We start from the raw sequence: 24,493 nt of genomic DNA, 5'->3' as shown, positions 1-24,493 counted from the left end.
CCGGATGCGGGTGAAGATTTGCGGAGATTGCAAGCACGAGTACTCAGAGCTCTCATTAGAGGCAATAGTCGTTGTGTTGAATAGGAGTGCCGAAGTATTGAATAGGATTCCAGTTGTGCTACCTCCCTCCCAAGGAACATCTCCTCAAGCAGGTACTAAATTCTCTTTTATTTGGGCTTCTGTTTATGCTACATCAATCTTTTGCCTCACAAAAATCCCCGATCTTAGAGGTGAACTGTCCTGAATGAATGGTTTTTTTTGTCACCAAATTCCTCTCTTTGGATTGAATTCATAATATCTAGTTTCTATTCCTTTCTGTGTTCATGTTTTTTTTGTTAGAATTGTGTATGGAGGGACCAATAATGCATCGGACAAAGTCAATTATTTTATATTCATTAATTAAATAAACTAGCAATTGCAAGCACAACTTGGGCACGAGTACTCAGAGCTCTCATTAGAGGCAATAGTCGTTGTGTTGAATAGGAGTGCCGAAGTATTGAATAGGATTCCAGTTGTGCTACCTCCCTCCCAAGGAACATCTCCTCAAGCAGGTACTAAATTCTCTTTTATTTGAGCTTCTGTTTATGCTACATCAATCTTTTGCCTAACAAAAATTCCCGATCTTAGAGGTGAACTGTCCTGAATGAATGTTTTTTTTTGTCACCAAATTCCTCTCTTTGGATGGAATTCATAATATCTAGTTTCTATTTCTCTCTGTGTCCATGTTTTTGTTAGAATTGTGTATGGAGGGACCAATAATGCATCGGACAAAGACAATTATTTTATATTCATTAATTAAATAAAAAATCAGAATCTTCTATATATTTTGATTTCTAATTTAATTAATAAATATAAAATAATTGTCTTAATAGATGCATTTTGGATCCCTACAAATTAGATTTTTTTTTCATAATTGTCTTTCAAATGGAAAATGAGATCAAATAATTTATTTGATATTTGATTTTTTTTTTGTTTTTATTAACAAAAGGTCAAAGTCAACAAGAGTTTATATTATATAATAAAAGGTGATGCGGTATGCATAATAATAGAGTAGTTATCTAGATCACTGCTAATTGCATTCAAAGCCCCAAACTACCTCCAAAAACCTGATTGGAAATTATACAAAATTTGCCATCCACATACCCTAACCTAATTAGATGCCTAGAATTCTGTACAAAATGGCCTCTGACTTGCCAATCCCATGGTTATACAAAAAACTAACTAAGAAATTACATAAAATAGGGGCCAAAAAGGACTACTCCCCTGCAATCCGACATGCATTTTGACGACAAAAAAAGCCATCAAGACATGTGAATTCATCATCACTACTTTGCCCTTATCATCTGACATACAAAGGGGAGAGCATGTTGTATCCATGTTGCTTGGTCTCAGACCTTGTGCCTCAAAAATTTCCTCCAGACCATCCGCCCTCAGATTAGCCTGTTCCTCTTCGTTGTTGGTATCAATCCCATTCACTGTCATGCAGCTCTGAATCCAATTCTCCCCTTCAGTCTTCTTCATACGGTATAACTTCATCAGGAAGATCACATTGAGTTTGATACCCTCTTTCCTAACTCCAAATGCTCTTGCATCCTCAATCACCAAGATGGGAAAACATGGCACTAGCTTCCCATACTGAATAATGACCTTATTATCTTTAGGGTAAGGAATGGTCAATTCATCACTAATGTTATTCATTACCTCATCCAAGTCTCCAAGAAAATCTTTCTTGAACATTTTCTGACACGACCCTGCAATAGCTTCCTTGGACTCACCAACATGAAGGAGTGTGGCAAGAAAAACCATAAGAATTTTTGTGTTGACTTTGTATTTGTGAGAGGTAAATATGAATTCCCCAGAAAGACTTCTCATAACAGCTCACACTACCAAACTGTGAGAATGAATCAACATCTCGTTCATTCTCATGTCCTTAATTTCTCGTATGAACACCATTTGCCTCGTACTCACCACCGAACATATGGGAGATTCCATTATAATAGTCCTCTGTAACTCTTCACTCCTTAAATCTATAATAGCTTGACTTGATAGACCAAGGCAAGGCTCAAGTAAATAATGCCTGCAAAGCAGCTAAGTTCCTGCGAAACAATGACAGGATGTTTTTGTTTTGTCTAATTGAAGTTTTTGTCAAGTTTGCCAAAGTAAAATGTTAAAAAGGTTGTTAATACAATTCAAAATATTCCTAGCACTAAGAGTCGATAATTTTTTGCACTTCCAGAGTGAATCAGGTAGTAAAGGATCTATGCTTTGGTAGGAGAGACACGGGTTCAAATCTAAAGAGGGGTGGAATATGGGATAAGTATGCCCCATATTAAGGAAAAAATGATAAAACCTAAAGATAATTTGCTGTAAACACTCTGAATCTAATGCTTGCCTCCTTTTCTCTATCCAAATTATACATCAATTAGTCGAAAGTTGTCTTCAAGTTCGTTTTCATCTGCAATGTCACTCAACCCAATGCACTACAGTTTCCGAGCATCCTCCACCTTTCAGCAGCATGCAAAACGTCTGAAACCCTAATCGCCAGCTGTTCGCCCCAATTTGTCACCTGTACCGTACGATGATCCCCAGGGGTTTTGCAGAGCCAAGTTTATCCAAGCCAACATTTTGTAGGCTCGAGCTCCCTATTTTGGAGGCATTGTCCCCTGAAGTTGTGCTTTGGTGTCTACAGGAGCAACTATAATGAATTAGTCTTGCCCTCGGAAGTCACGCATTCTCTCGTATTGATAACGGTGAATGCCTCTGATCATCCAATCAAAGCTTGTCGAGATTGATTTCAACAGTCAATTGTTAAATGTCGATTGGTTTGGTATATGAACATTGTAAAAGAGAGAAATCTTGAAATAATATTGAGTTTTGATTGGGCGTGCAAGATCTGTTTAATCACCGTTTAGGGCGAACCCTTGGCAATAGTTCCATGCTGTCGCAGGAACTAATAATGCCAAAGAGAAGCCCGACAAGTGATTTATAGAAAAGGACTCTTTGCCCTACCAAATTGGGACTAGATATCATAATAGCCAAATAAACATAGACCATGTATAATTCCTTGAAAATCAAAATCAAATCATACACAAAGAGTAATCTTGTTGCTCCTTAGGATATCATACTCCAACTATCCATTAGCATCTTGGAATGACCTTTAAGGAAAGCTGCCACTATCTAGAAACATCATTGATCGAGCCTGTCTATTAATATATATGTATGTTATTTTAAAATCTTTTATAACAACCCTGCCAACTATATATTACCTTGAGAGGAAGAGGGCTACCAACTTCGAAACATGATTATGCCACATCATCAAAATACTATGGATGAGTGATATGTCCACCTCACCATCAAATCCTCATTTCAAATTTGAAATGCCTTCCCAATCACAACATCTACCTTGCAAATACATTGTATTTTAAAATAAAATTTCCCTACTCCCGAATAACGTCTTCCTAACAAAGTGAAAATTGACTATGTTGGCAAAATAGAATACTCAAGAACCTCCTTGTCTGCTCCCAAATTAGATAAATGGTCGGCTACCAAGTTCGCCTCCCTATAGATATGATTAATAGTGACCGCCTCAAAATATTTGAGCAATTCCAAAGTTCTACCTACCAGGGCATTAAGTCTCCAATTTAGGGTAGAGTCAGTTCTAATTGCATTAACTACCAATATTGAATCTCCTTCAATTTAAGTCACTTCCATAAGTGCTTTAAAATATACCATGTTATTAGTATCCTCCTCTAAGGGATTAGCCAATCTAGACAACACCAAACTGATGGTATGATGAAAGAACAAGGATCCAGTCAACTATTGAGGCGGGGGGGGGTTTGAATCAGTAGATAGAAAAAATGATAAACTTTCACCTTTCTTAGAAATAACCTCTCAAGTAAACTTAGAACTATCAATGCAATATCTGTGTGAGAATAAAAATGTCAAGTTAAACTGGTTGACTATTACAACAGATTAACAGTAAACAACTTGAAACTCACAAACATCCAAATACTTTTACTTGACATAAGTAAATCTTCATTTCATATTGCTGCTGGTTATCATGACTTATCAAAGTGACATAAGTAGTTAAGCAATTCAACCATAGAAACATAACCACAAAAACATTCACCACTTGACACAATATTTTTGACGTGTAAACCCAAATGGGAAGAACCACGGTGAGATGAGACTCACAAGATAACTATCTAAACTCTTATGAAGTTCACCTTGTTAGGAGCCAAGCCTGTTAAAGCTTTTACAAAAAGTCCTGTTGAGAAAGATTCTGTTAGGGACCACCCGGTTAAGGGATTGACTATAATGCCTTGTTAGAAGCAATACCCTATGAGGAGTAACCTTTGTAAAGGATTTAGAATCCAAACTATTGGATCACCTTGTTAGAGGATTTGATTAACGCCAAGCTTGTTAGAGCTTACCCGGTTAGGGGATTTAACTGTTGTAATTGTTAGAAAACAATAGGAGTTTTCTAATCTGTTTGAATAGCACTTCACTTTCTTGTTCAGATCCTTTTCATGCTCCTATCTGCCTTTACTCAAAATGCAGATACATCATCCGGTTCGGCAACCACATAGGGTGATTGTATGGATCTATGTCTCACTTTAGGCTAACAATGCATGTTCCGGCCTGAAGGATTCCCGCCGGAAGTGTTTCAGCCAGAATGCTTCCGGCCGGACAGATTTGGCCCAATTTGGCAGCCACATTGCACTCGCGTTGCAAGGGTTTTTTCGACCGGAAACATTCCGACTGGAAGCATTCCAGCTAGAACGGTTTCTGTCGGAAAACCCTTGCCCTATATAAGAGCCGAAATCCACCCAAGCCTCTCATTTTGCATTGAGCGGCTTGGATTTGAGCAGAAGGGTGCAAAAAATCATAGAGATCCAGCCAAAAGTGTTTTGGTGGTAAGTACCAGTTTTTTTTTAAATGTATTTATTTTAACATATTAATTTATATTATTATTTTTTTAAATAGTTTTTAATAGAAAATTAAATTTTTGATAGAAAATTAGTATTTTTTAAGTTTTTAAAAAATATATTTTTTGTATATATTCTATCATATTAGTTTAGAATATTAGAAAATAAATACACACATACATACAAATACATACACAAACATACACATACATACATACAAACCTACATACACATGTAGACATAAAATAATTATATACACCTTAGGACATACAATATGTATGTATGTATGTATGTGTATGTATACATCCTAAGCAGTATATAATTATTTTATATGACCCCTTATTACCACTAAAGGCCCCTTGCGACACATGTGCACCCCTTAGGACCTATTAGGACCACATAAGACTAAATGGTGTTGCAAGAGGTCTTTTGTGGTCACACATGCGTGACCCCTTAGGACCACTTAAGGCCCTTGCAACACATGTGCACCCCTTAGGACCACAAAAGACCAAATGGTGCCACAAGGGGTCATATGTGGTCCTAAGGGGTCACGCATGTGTTAGAACACATGTGTGACCCCTTATTACCACTAAAGGCCCCTTGTGACACATGTGCACCCCTTAGGACCTATTAGGACCACATAAGACCAAATGGCCTCGCAAGGGGTCTTATGTGCTCGTAAGGGGTCACACATGTGTTAGTCACAAGGGGTCATATGTGGTCCTAAGGGGTCACGCATGTCTTAGAACACATGCGTGGCCCCTTATTACCACTAAAGGCCCCTTGCGACACATGTGCACCCCCTAGGACCTATTAGGACCATATAAGACCAAATGGTCTCGCAAGGGGTCTTATGTGCTCGTAAGGGGTCACACATGTGGGTAAGTGCACAAAGTTGTGTCCACTTAGTGTGGAAGTTTTACACTTAGAAAAAAAAGACAAATCTCATGGAACGCATGAGAAACGAAAGAGGATCTCGAGCCAAAATTTGAAACGGGATCCTGAGCCTAGATCTAAGAAACGAGATCCCGTTTCAAAAACAAAATGGGATCCCGTTCTAAAATGGGATCCCGTTTCAAAAACAAAACGGGATTTTTTTTTTTTTTTTAAATTATTATTATTTTTTAAATTTTTTTAATAAAAAATAAAAGCTATATATACATGAAATATAAAATTTATATATAAGTCACATTTCTCTTTGTCTTTTTTTCCTTTCTATCTCACTTTGTCCCCTCTCTCCCAAAATCTAAAACTATGTCTCTACCTCTCTCTCACACCCTTAACTCTTTACTCTTTATATTCGCTATCTCTATAAACCTCCCCTTACCCACTACCTACCTATATATTTCTCTATATATACATCTCTCTCTCCCAACCAACTTATCTTTCTCTACATATGTCATAATAGGTCCTACTAAGGGGTCTTATGTCATAATGGGTCCTAGTAAGAGGTATAATGTCTTAATAGATCCTCTTAAGGGGTCTTATGACATAATAGGACCTATTATATCATAATAGGTCGTATTTTGTCATAATAGGACCTATTATGTCACAATGGGACCTATTATGACATAATAGGTTGCATTATGACATTATAGGTCCTATTATGACATAGTACCCCTTAACAAGTTGTAGTAAGGGGTATACAGTCATAATAGGTCTTCTTAAGGGGTTTTATGATATAATATGACCTATGATGTCATAATAGGACCTATGATGACATAATAGGACCTATTACATCATCATAGATCTTATTATGCCATTATTAGTCCTATTATGACATAATACCTTTTAACGGGTCCTACAAAGGGGTATAATGTCATAATAGGTCTTCTTAAGGGATCTTATGACATTATATGACCTATTATGACATAATAGGTCCTAATATGTGATAATCGATCTTATTATGTCATAATAGATCCTACTAAGGGGTATTATGCCATAATAGGTCTTGTTAAGGGGTCTTATGACATAATAGGTCGTATAATGTCACAATAGGACCTATTATGTCATAATAGGTCCTATTATGTCACAATGTGACCTATTATGACATAATAAATCGTATTATGACATTATAGGTCCTATTATGTCACAATGTGACCTATTATGACATAACATGTCGTATTATGACATTATAGGTCATATTATGTCACAATAGGTCCTGTTATGACATAATACCCCTTAACTATCTCTAATGGGTCCTATTATGACTTAATAGGACCTATTACATCATCATAGATCCTATTATGTCATTATTAGTCCTATTATGATATAATACCCTTTAACAAGTCCTAGTAAGGGGTATAATGTCATAATAGGTCCCCTTAAGGGGTCTTATGACATTATAGGACCTATTATGACATGACAGGTCCTCTTAAGGGGTCTTATTATAGGTCCTATTATGTGATAATCTATCATATTATGTCATAATAGGTTCTACTAAGGGGTCTTATGTCATAATAGGTCCTAGTAAGAGGTATAATGCCATAATAGGTCTTCTTAAGGGGTCTTATGACATAATAGGACCTATTATGACATAATAGGTCGTATTATGTCACAATAGGACAAATTATGTCACAATAGGTCATATTGTGACATTATAGGTCCTATTATGTCACAATAGGTCCTGTTATGACATAATACCCCTCAACTCTATCTAAACATACCATCTCTCTCTTCCAACCAACTTAACTTTCTCTACACATGTCATAATAGGTCCCACTAAAGGGTCTTATGTCATAATAGGTCCTCTTAAGAGGTGTTATGACATTATAGGTCGTATTATGACATAATAAGTCGTACTATGTCATAATAGGACCTATTATGTCACAATGAGACCTATTATGACATAATAGGTCGTATTATGATATTATAGGTCCTATTATATCGCAATAGGTCCTATTATGACATAATACCCCTTAACATGTCCTAGTAAGGGGTATAAAGTCATAATAGGTCCTCTTCAGGGGTTTTATGACATAATATAACCTATGATGTCATAATAGGACCTATGATGACATAATAGGACCTATTACATCATCATAGATCATATTATGTCATAATTGGTCCTTGTATGACATAATACCCTTTAACAGGTCTTACTGAGGGGCATAATGTTATAATAGGTCCTCTTAAGGGGTCTTATAACATAATAGGACCAATTATGACATAACAGGTTCTCTTAAGGGGTCTTATGACATTATAGGACCTATATGACATAATAGGTCCAATTATATGATAATCGATCCTATTATGTCATAATAACTCCTACTAAGGGGTCTTATGTCATAACAGATCCTAGTAAGAGGTATAATGTCATAATAGGTCCCCTTAAGGGGTATTATGACACAAAAGGACCTATTATGCCACAAAAGGACCTATTATGATATAATAGGTCATATTATGACATTATAGGTCCTATTATGTCACAATAGGTCTTGTTATAACATAATACCCCTTAACAAGTCCTACTAAGGGGTATAAAGTCATAATAGTTCCTCTTAAGGGATTTTATGACATAATATGACCTATGATGTCATAATAGGACCTATGATGACATAATATGACCTATTATGTCATCATAGGTCCTATTATGTCATAATCAGTCCTATTATGACATAATACCCTTCAATAGGTCCTACTAAGGGGTATAATGTAATAATACATCCTCTTAAGGGGTCTTATGACATAATAGGACCTATTATGACATGACATGTTCTCTTAAGGGGTCTTATGACATTATAGGACCTATTATGACATAATAGGTCTTACTAAGAGGTCTTAAGTCATAATAGTTCCTATTAAGAGGTATAATATCATAATAGGTCCTTTTGAGGGGTCTTATGACATAATAGAACCTATTATAACGTAATAGGTTATATTATGTCACAACAGGACCTATTATGACACAATATGACCTATTATGACACATTAGGACCTATTATGTACCAATGAGACTTATTATGACATAATAGGTTGTATTGTGACATTATAGGTTGTATTATGACATTATAGGTCCTATTACGTCATAATTTATAAGATCTTCTAAAATCTAGAATCTGTATTATAACTCCTAGAGATCTGAAACCATTCTCAAACATCCTGCTAATATATACATAAAATATAACTTAAAGTATAAGAAAGGAAAAAGACAAAGGGAAATGTGACTTAAACTTAAATTTTATATTTCATGTATATGTAGTTTTTTTTTTTAAAATAAAAATAAATAATAATAATAATAATAATAATAATAATAATAATAATAATAATAATAATAATAATAATAATAATAATAATAATAATAATAATAATAATAATAATAATAAATAAATAAATAAAAAGGGAAATGAGATCCTGTTTTGAAATGGGATCCTATTTTGTTTTTGAAATAGGATCCCGTTTGCTAAACATTTTTTTAATTATTTAAAAAAACGAAACGGGATCCCGTTTCTAAAAATTTCAACTTTGGTTCGGTTGTAGCTTCGGTTTTGGCTTGGGAAATGGCTTGGAGAGCCGACCCTTAGGCTTGGACCTAGTTTGACCTGCAACTTGAAGGCCAAATCAATCTTCATATAAAATAATGACTTCAAAAATATCTGAACACCAAATTTTCAAAAAAAAATTAAACAATGAAAACCCATTATAGTAGAGACTGTCTAGGTTCTAAATACGTAATTTTTTTAAAAAATTGATCAATATTTTTATTTTTAAAATAATTACTAATGAAAGAGGTCTATAAACTCGAAATAACATGGTTTTTTAGTTTTTTAATAACTTTTTTGTTTCTACGTTTTTTGAAAAAAAAATTATATGGCATCAAACTAGAGACAATTCTATACAATTTTAAAAAAAAAACCAAAAAATGTTAAGTTTAGGTCAAATTATGCTTGTCGTACACAAATTTTTTTCAAAACAATGATCATGCCCAATAAAAAATTAACAAAAAAAAACATATGCAGAAAAAAATTACAAAAAAATATTCTCATCAAAGGTGAGTGAGTTATAGATATTTTCCCAAAAGGATTTATAAAAATAATTTCATTTAATTCAAATTATGCTTGTCGTACGTGGGCATGGTATGGTCCTGAAAAGTGACTTTTAAACTATAGGTTTTAGTAATGCCTATTCAAAATTCATTATTAAGGTCTGGGTATTAAAATAAATTACATATTTGGAAAGTAGACTTCAAGCACTACATTTTCTATTACTGAAATTTTTCAAGATTCATTCTTTAAGTGCCTCAAATATTTAGGTCAAACAGGACGAAATCGAAAAAAAGGGAAAAAACTTCACTTTTTGGCCAAAAAGTGGACACAACTTCTTGCACTTACCCATGTGTTAGAACACATGTGTGACCCCTTGCGACACATGTGCACCCCTTAGGACCTATTAGGCTGACATAAGACCAAATGCCTTATTACCCCTAAAGGCCCCTTACGACACATGCACACCCCTTAGGACCTATTAGGACCACATAAGACCAAATGGTGTCGCAAGGGGTCTTATGTTGTCCTAAGGGGTCACGCATGTGTTAGAACACATGTGTGACCCATTATTACCCCTAAATTCTGCTTGCGACACATGTGCATCCCTTAGGACCACATAAGACCAAATGGTGTCGCAAGGGGTCTTATGTGGTCCTAAGGGGTCACGCATGTGTTAGAACAAATGCATGACCCTTTATTACCGCTAAAGGCCCCTTGTGACACATGTGCACCCCTTAGGACCTATTAGGACCACATAAGACCAAATGGTGTCGCAAGGGGTCTTATGTGGTCCTAAAGGGTCATGTATGTGTTACAGCACATGCGTGACCCCTTAGGACCACTTAAGGCCCCTTGCAACCCATGTGCACCCCTTAGGACCTATGAGGACCACAAAAGACAAAATGGTGTCGCAAGGGGTCATATGTGGTCCTAAGGGTTCACACATATGTTAGAACACATGCATGACCCCTTAGGACCACTTAAGGCCCCTTGCGACACATTTGCACCCCTTAGGACCTATTAGGACCACAAAAGACCAAATGGTGTCACAAGGTGTCATATGTTGTCCTAAGGGGTCACTCATGTGTTAGAACATATGTGAGACCCCTTAGGAACACTTAAGACCACTTGCGACACATGTGCATCCCTTAGGACCTATTAGAACCACATAAGACCAAATGGTGTCGCAAGGGGTCTTATGTGGTCTTAAGGGGTCATGCATGTTCTAGAACACATGTGTGACCCCTTAGGACCACTTAAGGCCCCATGTGACACATGTGCACCCCTTAGGACCTATTAGGACCACAAAAGACCAAATGGTGTCGCAAGGGGTCATATGTGGTCCTAGATGAATATATGTGCAAATATAAATAAAATGAATGTACATAGATGAATAAAACGAATCCATGCATGTGTAAAAATATTAAAGAATCAATGACGCACATATCCCTTTAAATCTCCTTAAGACCACTTAAAACACCTTAGGACAACATAATTAGATGAATCCAAACAATATAATTAAATGAAACAATATATGTATAAATATAAATTAAATGAATATACATAGATGAATAAAATGAATCTAAGCATGTGTAAAAATATAAAAGAATCAATGATGCAAATATCCCCTTAAATCCCCTTAAGACCACTTAAAACGCCTTAGGACAACATAATTAGATGAATCCAAACAACATAATTAATAGAAACAATATGTGTAAATATAAATGAAATGAATGTACATAGATGAATAAAATGAATCCATGCATGCGTACAAATATAAAAGAATCAATGACGCAAATATCCCCTTAAATGCTCGTAAGACCACTTAAAACACCTTAGGACAACATAATTAGATGAATACAAACAACATAATTAAATGAAACAATATATGTGTAAATATAAATGAAATGAATGTACATAGATGAATAAAATCAATCCATGCATGTGTAAAAATATAAAAGAATCAATGACACAAATATCTCCTTAAATCCCCTTAAGACCACTTAAAACACCTTAAGACAACATAATTAGTTGCTCATTTTAGTGAAACTATATATACATGTGTAACTATGTATACAACATAAGAATGAAACTATACATGACTAAATCAAAATTAAATGAATACATAGATGAATAAAACATGTAAAATCAATGTATAAAACGTAAAATAAATGCATCAACAAAACTAAATTTCCACAGGTTATCCAAATTGCTACACATGTCTAGAAATATCTAAATACATACGAGTTTATCAAAATAAGACCTATCTAATATAATTTACTTTTTCAAACATGACAAGTGAACTTAAAGCTCATGGTACATATAATCTGGATCCTACCTATCTTTTATAATTTTAAAAAAAAAAATCATGATCTTCAATAGGCAACCTCCACTTTTGGTTGCCACGTCCTCTTTTTGGCAATGTCTCCAACTGCAATCTTGTTGCTATTACTAAGTGACTGTAGTGAAGAACTTCTTGGCCAGGCATATAATCAATGAATATTACACCATTTGTATCTATCTTTATTTGTCGATAATAGGTGCCTTCAACAACAACTGAACCAGTGGGATATTGTTGCCCATCATCATCACTGACTGATTCCAATAACTTGCATTTTGGTTGTGTGCATCTCAATAGATAATAATCTACACTTTCAGTATTGTTAAGATCAACAACCACTGCAAAAATATCACCTGTGAAAATAGACCATGCATGTATATATATTACAAGCAATATTAGTTCATTACACATTTTTAAATTAATTTTGAACAATATTAAATTAATGAAGAATTTAAAAATTTATGCATGTACATATATGTAATTTACAAAATATGCATGCACGCACCTGTAACAACTAAATCAGAACACGTTCATAATCAGCTGAATATAGAGGATCATGAATATCAATAATGTCACTATCTTCGTAAGGAGACATTGTGTAAAATTCTTTAATTTCCCATTGCAAAACATATCCATTAGCAATATTTTGATAATGAGTATCTCTGTTGTTCGCAATGTAATCAACACAAAAGCATGATTTTCCTCTTGCAAGAATAACACAAGGCTTGCTAAATCCCGTAGTCATGACTTGATGAAAACTTCTAATACCATTAATTGATTGACAATTATAAGGATTTGATCAATCAACATCTGATAATACAAAAATTATTTAGTCAATTTTAGTGCATTTCACACACACTCGCACACACACACACACACATATATATATACACAAATTTTAAAAATAATTCAAGAACACCAAGAATGTTTAAGAAAATATATATATATACCTTTAAATTCCCAAAAATAACGCTTGTTGTAAGTTGTATCACGACCAACAAAATGATTTTTGCACCATTCAATAATATCATTAGAATTACGTATGGTGGTACCTGTACAGAAGCTCTTTCTTTATAAAATTGGACAACTGACATGCATATATATATATATATATATATATGAAGATAATTTACCTGCAAGTTCATGTTGGCGAAGTGCACGCTTCAGACATGCTCTTGCTCCATCATGCTCTCCTTTTCCATGTCCACTCTCAAAGAAGTTCCACAAAAACTTTATGCTATGTCTAGCATGTTGTAGGGATAACTAGTTAAAATCTTTTGCAAACTTAAATTTCCCTGACATGAATAACATATGTATTATATATATTTAAACTCTTGACCTATTATATACAATCAAATCATATATATAATAAAAAAAATAACTTAAATAATCAATTTCAAATCTAATGTACTTATCGATACATCCATCTAACCAAATCCAATGTTGTGTAAATTCTATCCCATGATCTTTAATATCTTCAAAAAACATTTCAAAACAATGTGCTACATAGTTGTTATCATGACACATATCATCACTGGTATAGAAATGGACCTCCTTGACGATAATGTGTTCATTTTTAGTACTCTCTATACCATCCACATGAAATTGTGCATGTCTATAGAAAACTTGTACAAATATTGCAACTTGATCAGAATGATAATATTGACTTTGAATTTCTGTGTGAGGACTAAATGTATAATTCACAGAGAAATCTACAATTGAAAGAATACAACCTAGTGGAAAACAATTATTTTAATCACGAAACTATTTAGCCTGCCATCTTGCACCATGACAATGTTGGATATGTGGATATATCATATTACAAAATCTATCTATAAACTGAATGTAGGGCAATTCACTCTTTCAACATAATTTTTTTGGATTTAGTTCCTGACTTACTTTGGTATGTCTCATATTCAAATCTCTTCCATATAACTAGTGCATGAATATCAATATTCTCAATTTGCAACACAAACTTACTCAAAAATCCACAATTTGTATAGTATCCCTTCTATTGGAAGAAACACGAGATTGGTTGGTCCAATAATCAATGACCTGTCTTTTTACATCTTCAAAAAATTTGTCTTTTCTACGAACCCTACAGATATTTACCCAATTCTTTTTGATGTTTTCATCCAACATATTTCTCTTCCTAATGTATCTTTGAACAATTCTTCTAGATACATGCATTAATTGAGAAACTGCATTAACTTGTTTTCTACGGGTCAATTCCTTACTAGTAATCATAGTCATCAATGCTCTACGTGTAACACTTAAATCAACACCTCGACTTGTGTTCCCAATACATTTCAATGCTTCTTGTAAATTTTCAATTATAGTTTCATTTACTAATGTATCAGGAGAACTTTTCTTATTACCAACACCCAACAACTCCAAAACAGGTTTCATTTCCCTTTTCCTAAATAACTTAGCAAATAATTGTGCTCTTCCAATAATAGACTTATTTTTAAAATAATCATCCCACAAGTTCTTACAATGCAATTTTAATGTTCTTTCAGGTAACATATCTTTAGATGGAATTTCATTGAAAAGATTATCTTCATCCATTTCCATCAAATTTTGCATACCAGAAAAAAAAAATTCATCTCGTACCTGAGAAGATGTTTCTTGAACATCATCAGGTTGATCTTGAACAACAACGGATTGTTGTTGACTATGTTTTGTATGACCTTTCATCTTCTCGTCCCTTTTACGATCATACAACCTTGATCTAGTCCTCTTATTCCTCATTGCAAAAAATATTTAGATTTTCAAAATTTTGTGCTTTGAACCTAAAAACAAAACATGCGAATATGCAGATCTTCAAAATTTAGTGCTTTGAACTAAAAGGTTAAATATCTAATTACTTTTCCTTGGTTCTTAACAAAAAAAATGTAATTAGTGAAATGTATAAATAATTTTGCATTCTTAAACTTAACATGTGTAAGTTTCATCCATTTAGATCATTTAACTTGAAGCCCAATTTTTATAATTTAGAAAATGAAAAAATAAGGCTCAAGAAATTTAGGAGCATTGATAAAAAGTAAGAAATTAAGTATACTTCAATTAGATACATTTGACTATATGCAATGTACATATGAACGCGATTTAATAACATTAATTGCTTGAAATCACTTAGCTAATATATAGAGAATTTGAGTCAAGTATTAGGAAATAAAATATAATATAATTTAGTACTAAATAGTGTTGGATATATGGCCAAGTAATGGTTATCCTGGTATCGTAGTGACTAGAGAATATGGTTAATCTTAAAAATATTTAATTTTCAAAAAAACATCTAATATTGTAAATTAAGCATGATTGAAAAATAAATTTAAAATAACATACTTGGAAAGGGTAGATGCCTTCCAAAAAAAATTCAAAATCTTCGCCGCTTTACAAAATTATAAATATTCGCCCCTTTATAATCTTCCTACTCACTCTAAAATGCCACTTTATGTGAAAAAAAAAATGATTTTTTACAAAAATAACTCTTATTATTTTCGCACTTGATTGTTTTGGTTTTTTTAATGGGAAACATAATTCTTTTATGTATGTGGTTCAAGCGAACGGTCATGTCGGCCCTCATAGTTCCAATCAGAAGGGTTCCGGTGGGAACATTTCCAGCCAGAACAACCTATGTGGAATGGCAAATGGCAACCACATCAACAAAAATGATGATTTTCTCAAACTTGTCACTTCTGCAACAAAATTCAATAGGTAAATTAAACTTATTAAAAAAATTTAAAATACCCTTTTTTAGAGATCGAAGTCACAATTCTACTCATATAATTTGTTAATGTTTTGTTTACATTTAATATATAAAAAACAAAAAATACCACAACTAGGTATTCTTTTGTTCTATAACAGGTTGCTTTGAAAAAAATATATATATATCGAATCAGTTCAAAAAAGTTTTAAAAAATATGGTTCACTAGAAGAGAGAGTCTTCTCCAAAAGGGTATTTTTAGTTTTTGGATTATCATAAATTGAATAGACAAATTGTGGTGGGAGACAAAAACTGTCAAATTCAGGTGTATTCGACTTCCAAATGCTATTACAAAGAAAATATACATCAATTTTTTTTATTTTTTTTTTCATGCACTATATAAATATGTGATCTATAATGGATATCAAAATGAGAAAAAAAAAATGTTGATTTACATTTACTTTTGAGGTGGGAACCAAACCCCCTGTTTTTTAGCATTAAAAAAATGGAATTTAAAGCTAAAAAAACATTTAAATTATTAAAAAAAAAAATTCAAAAAATACTAGACTTAAACTTCAACAAATTTTACACATTTTTCAGTTTACATCATCTTGAAATTCAAAATGCAAATAACACTTTTATGGCGACGAAATTGAACAGTTATTGTTGTGTTAGCCTTTCCCTTTGTAAAAGTGTGACACATGTTTGTACTTTTACCCCACACTCAATTCAACTTTGCCAATGCTTAAACTAAAACAACTCATCAACCTTATAAAAAATCAATTAGGTCGATAACACAATAAAAACCTAATTCTCTCATAGAGATTACAAACAAGTCAGTTCAGGTATGACCATTGGATTACATAAAAATCTCTACACATCATTCAAGAAAGCCTCGACCACTCCATGATCACCATTTCATCGAACTTAGTAACTCATCATGCGTTTTGCATTACATGCAATATACTTTCTCATTCCCTAGACAAAAGCATTAACTCAACACGCAAAAAACTCTTTGAAACTCTCCTCATACAATATGCATATGTGTCATAATCATTACTGCTCATTATCGGATCATAAACCAATATAACCAATTCACCAAACTTAATCAGTTAGGGTTTATCAAAACAACACGTCGGGTTTACATGTTCAACTCTCCAATACCTAGCAATACCAGTTCACTCCATAAACTTACCAACCGGTTACAGTTTCCTTCACTAGCTCTTCTTACCGGTTACAAAATATCATTACCAGTTACAAAATATCATTACAACAATATTATTACCGGTTAATTAAAATCAGTGACAACATAACATATCATCAATGCAATCTTCATGCAAATGCCAACAATCTCCCCGTTTGGCATTGATGGCAATACAAATATCAATACCATTGATTGTGAATAGGAATTTTGGTTCACATTTTACCATGTACTCTCCTTGTCTTTAGCTTGTCACTGGTTCTTCTCCCCATAATCACATAGATCTTCTCCCCCTTTGATAATAATGCCAAATTGAAAGTAAAACATGCAATGTAAAACTTCACTTCCTAGCATCAACATCCTGCAACTTGATGCTCCCCCTATGGAATAACTCTACTTCTACATCAATCCTAATGTAAAATTCTGCAAGTAGCTCCGGGACTGATGTAATCTACATCATGTTCAATTTACCTCATGAAGGGGTACAACCCCTAGATGACTTTTAAGATACTCAAAAGTAGTCTTAGGCAGAGGTTTAGTAAAGATATCTACAAGCTGCTCCTTGGTAGAAACATGCTCTAAGATCACATCTTTAGTCTGCACTTTTCCCTCAAGAATGATACTTCAATTCAATATGCTTGGTTAGTGCGTGCAAAACATGGTTCTTTGAAATATTTATGGCACTGGTATTGTCACATAAGATCTTTTCAGGTTCTGTAAAATTCATCTTAAAACCTTCCAAAACGTGCCACATCCAAATAGCTTGGGTACAATTCATATAAGCTAGAACATACTCAGCTTCAACAGTGGACTGTGAAATATAACTCTGCTTCTTTCTACTCCATGAAACAAATTTTCTTCCAAGAAAGAATGCTCCATCGGTTGTTCTTTTCCTATCATCAACATTACCTGCCCAATCTACATCTGTGTACACCTTCAAGTAAAATTTTCCTTGATATGGATACCATAATCTATAGTCAACAGTAAATTTCAAATATTTGAATATCCTCTTGGTTTCTATCAAATGTGTTTCCTTCAGATTCTTCTAGAATCTAGCAACTAGACCAACTACATGAGCTATATCCGGTCTTCTTTGAACAACATAGTGCAATTTTCCAATCATTGACTTGTACTCCTCATCAACAGATGTGGCCTCATCTTCCTTAGACAACTTACAACCTATAACCATTTGGTGCAGGGGCACTAGGACATGTGGCTACTTAATTTTTGGCAAGGGTCTACATCATTTTGATTCATGGTTATGCTTATGAATAGAATGTGTAATGTGTGTATTTGAAGGCCTATTGATTAGGTCTAGACAGTGTAATAAGCCCTGAGGCTCCAAGGTGTGTCAACTTGGTCAAAGGCCTTGTATGGGCATTTTATATGTAGTTTTGGTTTTTAGGGGTTTGAAATGTGTGGTATGTTCATTCTTGACCTTTTGGTGTGAAGGCAAGACCAAATTGTAACAAGTTGCCAAAAGTTGCATTATTGTGTTAAGCAACTTTTCTTGCAAGATTTTGAAATACGGTTATCCCAAAAGGTTAGTTGGTTGATTGTATGAATTGGAGGTTGTTGGAGGAATTCCTTGGTGTGATATAATCCTAGGGGAATGATGCCAACTGGTTAGAGATGATATTGAATGGAATTCTTTTCTTCAAAACAAACTATTATTGCAATTTCCTGCATTCTTCTTGAGTTTTTTGTTCTTGCATAATTTTGTATCAATGGTGGGCTTAAATTAAATATTTGAAAAATTTTAGCAGAGTTTCACCTTCCATCTAGAGCTAATTTGAGGTCTTGAAACCTTCGGGTTGAGAAGAAACTGAATTTTCTTTCCCACTGGCCTGAGATAACCCTCAAAACAAGGGTTTGGATGCAAACAGTGACACAAATCAACATTTCTTTATGGGATCAGTCTAAAACCTTGGGAGATGTTGATTTGAAATGTATACTAAATTCTCTTGGTGGTTTTGGAGACAGGAAGTGCCATTTTCCTTTCTTAAGATAATGCCCTAGGCTTGACATCACTCATGTGGCAAGCCTGTGCAACAAAAGAAGTGGGTGGAAACCGTGGATAGAAGATTGGATGATGGTCAAAATTGGCATGAGAAGGACCCTTGGAAATTTTAAGACCCTTTACAAGTGTTAAAACTTCCTTCCATTGTGACTGGTGAAGCTTTTGAGAGCCTAATCCCCAATACCAGCTAGAAGAGCCTAAATAGGGTAAGTAGGGTTTGACCATCTGTACTCAAAACCCAGATGCCAAATTGAGAAGTCCTTGGTCCATTAGAAGAGACCAAGTGAAGATCCTTTAGTGAGTAAAATCAAGCAAGTAGTATAACAACACTAGACCCTCTGCATCATATTGGTATCAAAGCCAATACTTGGGGTGAAATAGTGTATGTAAGACACAAAAGGTGGAGAAGATGCCGACACAATTCCTCTGAAGGAAATGAACCCTAAGGCCATCAAGAAGATGGTAGAAGATATGCTTGTTGAGAAACTCAAAGAGACCAGATAGTCCAAAGGAAAGGACAAAGCATGGGATGATGACTCAGAGGAAGAGAAAGAGAATGAGGAGTAGGAGGCTATTTCCAAAGAAGCTCATAATATGGTCCCTGATCAAAATATATTCTTGGATGCTTTAAATTTAGTAAATAGAGACAATGTAGAGAGTTTACCTGCCTATGGTGGTAGCTTGAATAGAGAAGAGGTGCTTGATTAGATAGAAGCACTTGACAACCACTTTGACTACAAAGAAGTTCCTGAGGAAAAGAGAGTGAGTTTGGAAAAGTCTACACTCAAGGGGTCAGCCCTGTTGTGGCAGATAGTGCTGCAAGAAGAAAGAATGAAAGGAGGGAAGAAGAAGATATCCTCTTGGGAGAGGATGAAGAACAAAGTCAAGAGCCAATTTCTATCAATAGACTATGAAGTGAAGATGTAAAAGAAGCTGCAAAATTTCAAACAGAGAGAGTTGGATATGAATACATATACTGAAGAATTTCATAAACTAAGTCTTAGATCAAGGAAGCATGAAGATGAGGTAGAGAAGGTGGCTAGATACTTGAATGGCCTAAGACAAAATGTACAAGATGAGATAAGAATATTGGCTCCAGACACTATACATAAGTGTTTTCAATTGGAATCGAGAGTGGGAGATAAGATAAAGAGGAGAGGAGAGAAAAACAATAGAGGAAGAGGTGGCACAAATTTCAGAAGTAGAGGTGGCTATGGAGGAAGGAATACTCCTTTTAAAAATGGCGATTCTAACAAGAAAGATTCCAATGGAGAGATCAATAATAAGAATGGAGGCTTTAGAGGAGGAAGAAGACCTTTTGGTAGAGGTAGATAGGGAGGTCAAGGAAGGGTTACTGGCGTCTTCACCGGCAAGTGCTACAATTGCAACCAAGTGGGTAATATCATGAGTAGATGCCCTAAGAAAAATTCTAGTTCATATGGACCAGAAAGAATGAATCAAATTGTACAAGAGGATGATGGACAAAGTGTCAATTCTCCCATGGGAAATGTAGGTCCTACCTTGGATGGAGAGAACCTCATTCTAGCGAGGACATTATTGAATGTACCTCAACACAAGGAACCACCACAAAGAAAGTCCCTCTTCAAGACTACCTACAAGTCACATGGTTAGGTCTGTAAGGTAATTGTTGACAATGGATCCACAGGGAATATTGTTGCTTTTGAAATGGTAGAGAAGTTAAAATTGAAAAGGTTACCACATGTCAGTCCTTATAGAGAGTCTTGGCTTAACAAGGGGCAACATGTATTAGTAGATGAACAAACTTGGGTGGATTTTGAAATGGTAGATTATAAGTATAGGATCATGTGTAATATCCTTCCTATGGATGCTTTTCACCTATTATTAGGTCGTCATTGGGAGTATGATGTCAAAGCACAACATGATGGTGAGAAAAATATGTATGTCATTACCAAGAATGATAGACATTTTAGGATAGATCATCTACCTGATCAAGGGGAAGAGAAGATTGCTAGTCCAAATGTCATGTTGCTTAGTGGAAAGAAGCTTTTAGAGGTCCTTAAGCAAGAAGAAACCCAAGGCTATGCTTTAGTTTTGCACGCAAAAGATGAGTTCAAGCAAGGAAATGGTGAGAAGGGGGAGATTCTTGGCAAAGTGCAAGCCATTTTGGATAGATATAAGAGAGTTGAGGCCAAAGACATGCCTGATAAATTGGCCCCCATCAGAGAAATTATTCATCAAATTGATCTAATCCCTGGTGTGGCATTTCCTAATAAAGTTGCCTACACGATGACTCTTAGTCAGAATGAGGAGATAGAAAGACAAGTGCAAGAACTTTTAGATAAGGGGTTGATTAGGAAGAGTTTGATCCCATGTGTTGTATGCAGTATGTTGGCACCAAAAAAAGATGGAACTTGGAGGATGTGCACTGATTCTAGAGCCATCAACAAGATTACAATTAGGTACCAGTTTCCTATGCCTAGGATTGAAGAACTAATGGACTATTTTGGAGGGTCATGCTATTTTTGAAAGATTGATTTGAAATCAGGTTACCATCAAATCAGAATCAAACCTAGGTATGAGTGGAAGACAACCTTTAAAACCAATGAGGGCTTATATGAGTGGATGGTGGTGCCATTTGGCCTCACAAATGCACCTAGTAACTTTATGCGCCTCATGAATGAGGTATTGGCATAATTTATTGGAGAATTTGTTATTGTTTACCTTGATGGCATCTTGGTGTTTAGCAAGCCCAAGGAGGAGCATTTTAAGCATTTGAATCAAGTTTTGAGGAAGCTTCATAAAGAGAAATTGGTAATTAATCTAGAGAAGTGTGAATTCATGAAAACTGAGTTGGTGTATCTAGGCTTTGTAGTTTCTAATCGAAGTTTGAAAATGGATCTTTCTAAAGTTGATGCTATTTTCAATTGGCCTACACCTAGGACAATAGGTGATGTTAGGAGCTTTCATGGATTGGCTAATTTTTATAGAAAATTCATCAAGGGTTTTAGTCATGTTTGTGCTCCTATACTTGACACCATAAAAGGAGGAATAAAATGCAGGTTTGAATGGATAGAGAAGGCATTTTAAAACTTTGATATTTTGAAGAGGAAGGTTGCAAAACTTCCCACCTTGATGCTCCCTAACTTTGATCAACTTTTTACAATTGAATGTGAGGCAAGCAAGCAAACAATAGGTCTAGTCCTTAGTCAAGAAGGACATCCAGTGGCATTCTTTTAGGAAAAGTTGAATGAGGGTAAAAAAATTTATTCAACCTATGATTTGGAGGTCTATGACATGGTTCAAGCACTCAAAAAGTGGCACCATTATCTTCTTCCAAAGGAGTTTATTGTTTCTACTGATAACCATGCGTTGAGTTTTCCTAATGGGCAAGAGAAGTTGAAGAAAAGGCACATCAGGTGGGTTGAATAACTCCAACTTTACACCTTTACCATCAAGCATAAGAAGGGTGTGTCTAATAAGGTTGTAGATGCTTTGAGTAGGAGAACCCTCACTATCCAAGAGATTCAGTTACAAAGTGTTGATGTTTGATTCTCTTAAGGCCATGTACAAGGAAGATAATGATTACATGCATGCATATGATGTATGTACAAAGTTTGCTAGCTCTTTTCATGTTGAGTTTTCTGATTTTATGTTGCAAGATGGATTTCTTTTCAATGGGCAGCAACTATGCATTCCTCAATGCTCTATAAGGGAAATCATTAGAGAGAAGCAAAATGGCAGCCTTGGAGGTCATTTTGGTTTGGACAAAACCTTAGAGCAGGTATCAACGTTTTACTTTTGGCCGAAGATGCAATTAAAGGTAAGAAGATTTGTCGAACATTGTCCTATTTATCAAAGGGGAAAAAGGTGTTTCAACTAATGTAGGATTGTACCAGCCTTTACCAATTCCTACTAGGCCTTGGGAAAGCCTTAGTATGGATTTTGTACTTGGATTGCCCAAAACTCCTAGGGGGTTTGATAGTTTCTTTGTAATTGTTGATAGGTTCAGTAAGGTGGCTCATTTTATGCCATGTAAATGCACAAATTATGCATCTCATATTGCAGGTGTGTTTTTCAAAGAAGTTGTAAGGATACATGGATTCCGTCTCAATATTGTCACTGATAGAGACTCCAAGTTTGTTGGTCATTTTTGGAGGACTCTCTAGAAGAAATTAGGTACCAATATTTCATTTTCTTCAGCATACCACCTTCAATTTGATGGAGAAATTGAGGTGGTTAATAGATCCCTTGGAAATCTCCTTAGATGCCTTACAAACAAGCATGGACAAAGTTGGGACTTGGTGATAGGACAAGCTGAATATGTATACAATGATTCAGTCAATAGAAGTACAGAGAGGATTCCATTTGAAGTTGTGTATGGTTTACATCCTAAAGGGATACTTGAACTCATAGATCTTGGAGGAGTGGAGAAAAGGAGTGCACTAGAAGAAAACTTTGTTGTCACCATGAAGGAGGTTCATGAACAAGTTAAGGCTTCACTTCAAAAAAGTGTTGATAAGTATAAAATCAGAGTAGATGTTAAGAGGAGAGATGTTTAGTTCAAAGTAGGGGATTTGGTGATGTCCAACGTAAAGAAAGAAAGGTTACCTAAAGGCAAACCCTGTAAACTCCTCATGAAGAAGATAGGTCCCCTCTGGGTGGTTCATAAATTTGGTAAAAATGCATATGAAGTTTAACTTCCAGCAAACTTGAGAATATCTCCCATATTCAATGTATTTGATTTGACAGCCTTCAAAGGATCCTTGATAGATGTAACACTTGATTCATCTCTTGTGGAAGAGGATGCAGAGTGGGTGAAGGATTCACTGCCTCGCAAGCCATTTGAATTGGAGTGCATTCTTGAATCTAAGGTGATCAAACAAACCAGGAAATGGGTGTACAAATACTATCTGGTCAAGTGGAAGGGACTTCTTGAGTGTGAGGCTTCTTGGATGAATGAAAGTGATATCCTCAAGCATGGAAAAACAGTCAACCGGTTAGCAACTCAAGGGACTTGAGTTTTCCTATCCCGAGGAGTATGGTTCAGGGGCACTAGGACATGAGTCTAATTCATTTTTGACATGTGTCTATATCATTTTGATTCATGGTTATGCTTAGTACTATAATGTGTAATGTGTGTGTCTGAAGGCCTATTGATTAGGTCTAGACAGTGTAATAAGCCTTGAGGCTTGAAGGTGTGTCAACTTGGTGAAAATTATTGTATGGCCATTTTATATGTATTTTTGGTGTTTAGGAGTTTGAAATGTGTGGTATGTTCATTCTTGACCTTCTGGTGTGAAGGTAAGACTGAATTGTAACAAGTTGCC

At 34.9% G+C, this 24,493-nt stretch overlaps 1 protein-coding gene across 1 annotated transcript in view; it reads left to right on the top strand.

Annotated features, from left to right (window-relative positions):
- The first annotated feature begins 420 nt into the window (after positions 1-420).
- LOC131063697 (disease resistance protein RPV1-like) overlaps positions 421-24,493 on the top strand; it is a 75,463-nt gene continuing 51,390 nt past the window's right edge. Inside the window, exon 1 of the mRNA XM_059211842.1 lies at positions 421-551. The gene's annotated coding sequence lies outside the window, so the exon portion shown is untranslated. The remainder of the gene's footprint in view (positions 552-24,493) is intronic.

Source organism: Cryptomeria japonica, chromosome 9, assembly GCF_030272615.1.
Source record: "Cryptomeria japonica chromosome 9, Sugi_1.0, whole genome shotgun sequence".
Taxonomy (NCBI): domain Eukaryota; kingdom Viridiplantae; phylum Streptophyta; class Pinopsida; order Cupressales; family Cupressaceae; genus Cryptomeria; species Cryptomeria japonica.
Note: the sequence above shows the minus strand (reverse complement) of the source record. Positions and strands in the feature narration are given on the sequence as shown.